This window comes from Culicoides brevitarsis, chromosome 3, assembly GCF_036172545.1.
Source record: "Culicoides brevitarsis isolate CSIRO-B50_1 chromosome 3, AGI_CSIRO_Cbre_v1, whole genome shotgun sequence".
In the NCBI taxonomy this organism is placed as follows: Eukaryota; Metazoa; Arthropoda; class Insecta; order Diptera; family Ceratopogonidae; genus Culicoides; species Culicoides brevitarsis.
The window spans coordinates 3,761,389-3,765,886 of record NC_087087.1 but is presented as its reverse complement, the minus strand read 5'-3'; positions in this window follow the sequence as shown (position 1 = coordinate 3,765,886).

The following is a 4,498-nucleotide window of genomic DNA, read 5'->3' as shown; positions in this document are numbered from 1 at the left end:
GCACTAAAATGCGTATCATCGTTCTTCATCGTCGTCGGCGCTCCGACTTTTGCAAAACCCGAAAAAATATAGCAGACATTTATTTTTTTATATTAATATAAACAACAGGCTGGAATTGGAATGGGGTGCATAAAAACGTACGAAAAATGTAATTTAATCAATTTCTTTCGTTTTTTTCCATCTCTCTCATTTTTCTACTTTTTTTTTCGTATTTGATATTTTTGTCCATCCAATCCAATCAACCCTCATGATGATATCGATTGTTTTACAGAAAATACACAAAAAAGGGATTTTCTGCCGTTTTTTTCCTCACAAAACGAAAATAACGAGACGTGGGAGTACAAACATTCATTATTTTGTTAGGACGATTTTTTTTCTCAATTGCGGAGGGTGATGGATAGAATCCATATGGCTTTTGCACAAATTCACAGATAAAAATATTTACTTGAATTTTGTGATTTTTTTCGACGAAACAAAGTAACACAATTCGAAAGGTGCTTGAATGAACCCTTTTTTCGGATCTTTTCATGCGATATGAATTGATTTTTGATCCTGCTCGAGAAACAGATGCATTTTGAAAAATGTTTCAATTTCGCATCATTAATAACTTTTTTCTGTCATCAATGTGGAATTATTGGATTGTTGAGCGACAATTGATCGGGTTTTATTTTTTTTTAAAGGTTGAAGGGGTGAATTTTCAATGGATTGTTGATTTTATGGCGAGTTGAGAGTCTCGAGTTTTTCTATGGGAGCTTAATTAAGATATTTAATTTGAAAAATTTAATTTTTAAATTAATATTGTCTAAATTTTATATTTTTTTCATTTTAATTATTTTTATAAGTCAAAAAAAAAATGTTTTTTAATTATTTTAATTTCTGAATTTTATTTTTGATTTTTTAATCACTTTTTTAGAATAAAAATTATTAATTTTTTTTCTGATTATTTAAATTTGATTTAAAATATTTTTTTTTTTTTTTTTAAATAAATTTTTAAATTTTAAAAATAATTTTAAAACTTTAAAAAAAAATTTCTAAAAAATTAAATAAAAAAAAATTAAAATTTGAATTAAAAATCTAAAAAATTTTTTATTCCTTTTTGAAGCAAAAAAAAATTAATAAATTAAATTATTTTTTTAAATTATTTTAATTTTTTAATTAAATTTAAAATATTTTAATTTATTTTTTTTTTAAATAATTTTTAAATTTTTTACTTTAAAAATAATTAAAACTAAAATTAATAAAATGTCTAAATTTCCTTTTTTAAAGTAAAAAAAAATTGTTATTAAAATCATATTATTTTTTTAATTATTTTTTTCTAATTATTTTAAAATGAATGTTAATTTAATTTTTAAAATAATTTTTTTTTTAAAAATATTTTTTTTTAAATTTTGATATCTCATAAAAAATTCTTCAAAATCCCAAGTAAACAAAAAATATTTCAAGTAAACAAAAATTGTTAAAAAATTTCATAATCTCCTCAAAAAAATCAATATTTTACGCGAGAAAAAAACTTCACGTAACAACGCATGAAACTGACAATAATAAAGGTTAAACGATCAACCGTAAATAAATTTACCTCCCAAAAAAAAACATAAATTGAATTTTTTATTCCGTAAAAAATGTTGCTTTTACCGTTTTTTGTCTTATTTTAAACAGGAAGACTTTTAAAAAAATGAGACAAAATTAATCTTTTTTTTAATTTTTATTAAAGCACTTTTTAAAAAAGTGATTGAGAATTATGATAACATAAAACAACTTTTTCGTGCAAAATTTATCGGAGAGGTGTGACAAGCATCATTCATACTCAACAAAAAATTCACCCAAAAAAACAACAAACATTGACGAGTAACGAGACTTGAAGCGATATAAAAAAACGTTGGGCGGATAATTGGATGATGATTAAAATTTCAGTGGGTTTAACGCGATGAAGAGAAAAAAATAAAAAGTGCAAGAAATGAAAAGGAAAGTTGTTAGCGAACACTTGTTGCAGCAAAAGTATCAAATTTCCACGCAGCACTTTTTTTTTCTTTCTTTTCTTCTTTCTTTTCAACATGGTCAGTCACACGATTTCGTGCTTGGCGCACGTGACATCCATTTTTGGTGCAACATTGTGAGTTCCATTCATTGCCATTCGAAGCCATTTGAATGAATCAAAGGATTATTGTTTGGCGTAAAATAAAAAAAAAACTTTTTCTTTCATTTCAGAATTCGTGTCCGTGACATTGATGAATTTATGAGTTTTTGCCGCATTTTATTTGAAGAAAAATGGTTTTTTGTACGAATTGAAGTCTGTGGTTGAAATTTTTGAAATGTGCATTAGGTCGATAAATTAAAATTTAGATTTTAATGAAAAAGTTTAATTTTTACTGAATTTATTAAAAATTTGCATTGGGATTAACTTTTGAAATGTATAATGGGATTAAAATTAAAATTAAAAAAATTAAAATAAATAAATTAAAATTTAATTTTAAATAAAATTTTTCTAAACATTAAAAATTAAATATTTGATAAATAAATTTTTTAAAAAAAATAAAATTTTATTTCGAAAAATATTTGGTATAAAAAAAAAATTGAAATTAAAAAAAAAAATTAAGTTAAATAAAATAAAAAAATTATTTAAAAAATAAAATTAAAATTTATTAAATTAATTAAGAAAATTTTCAAAAAAATAATTTTTAGATTAATTCCGATTTTTTTTTTGAAATCTCAGAAATTTTTAATAAATATTTTTATTAAAAATATTTTTTTTTATTATTTTATAATTTTTTTTTTAATATTTTACTGAATTTTATTTAGCTTAAAATTATTAAAAAAAAAATACAATAATTCAAATAATTCTTAAAATATTTTTTTTTTTGAAAAATTAAATTGACTTTTTTCTTAAAAAAATTAAAAAAAAAATTAAAATTTTTATAAATTAAAAAAAAATTAATTTAATTAAAATATGCATTGGGTCAAATTCTTCAAAATTTTATATGAATAGAAGTTTTTATCTAACGATAACTTTCTTTCAACAATTTTTTGAACACTTTAAGACGAAACATGTGTAAATCAATCAATACAAAGCACAAAAAAAAGACGAGACGAGAAAACGAAAGAGAAAAAGAACGGTCAAACATACATTCGCGAGACCATTACTTATGATAATAGATGCAAACCTAATGATAGCTATTTTGTTTATAACAAATTACTTTGCGTGAATTCTTACGTCGTCTCGAGACGCGGCTCGTACACGTAAATATTTATCAAACTCTTTTCTTCACCTTTTGTTGGTCATGTTCATGCATTTTTTGTCTCGACGTTGCAGTTGAAAAGTGAGAAAAATGTTGCTTTGTGCATCACGCCAACCATTAAACGTCGCTCGTTACAAACATTCATGACACAATGTTCGTTTAGTGATTAATAGTGTGAATTTTATTCAATTATTTATTAACATCTCTTTTACCTTTTTTTTTCAATGTGCACTTTTTTGTTTTATTTTCATTTTTATCGCTTTTCTTCGCGCAGCTCGTGAATGCTTGACTAACAATAAAGTTTATTGATTGTTTTTGAACGTTACTTCCAGTTTTATGGCGAACTTGATGATGATGGTGAATGTTTTAGGTATTCGATGGAATTCTCATGGACAACGTTATGTCGGATTTAATTACATTTTGTGTGAATAAATTTATTGAACTTTTTTGTTCAAAAGTTTTAACGATGTTCCTGAAAATTTTTTTCCCATATTGTCTAGAGGTTAGGATATCAGCTTTTAAGGATACTTACCTGACCTGAAATCCTTGAAGCTTCTTCCTGAAAAAAAAAATAAAATTATCAAAATTCATTTTTCAAACTAAATTGCCCGTATTGTCATCAAATTCTTACCTCAATGAAGATAATCTTTTAAAATAATTTTTAACGACATTTCGCTCCAAAAAATCTTAAATTGCCTTTGTTCATTAAAATATTTCATAAAAATCCATTAAATCGTAAATTTTCTATCGCAAATTCGTATCAACGTTCAAAATTTGTCACAATCGTAAATCTTTCATGTCACCTTTGGTCCATACTTCGTTCCAACTGACAGAAATCTGTAACAAATATACAAAAAAAAAATGTTTAAAATTTATTTATTTAAGCAGGGGTCAGATTTAGAACAATACATTTTGCGTGCCAGGGGTTAACAATTTTAACAAATCCAAAAAATTGTCCGATATAATATTATTAATGGTGCGAAAATAAATAAATTGGTTCAATTGTGTTTTTTTTTCTTGTCTACTTCCTTTCATTTTTCCTATTTTTATGTTTATTCAACAAAAAATTTACTTTTACCGTTTAAATTTTTAACGTTCGAGTAAAGATCAAGGCTTTGCGTGGATGGCGCCAAATTACTTCATTACATGAGAAATTTAATCATTTTACGTCAAAAAACTGTTAATTGAGTAATTTTCGGATATGATCATCTGGTTAACATCTACTGTCAAAATTATTAATTTTTGGTGCGAATAACCTCCGTCAA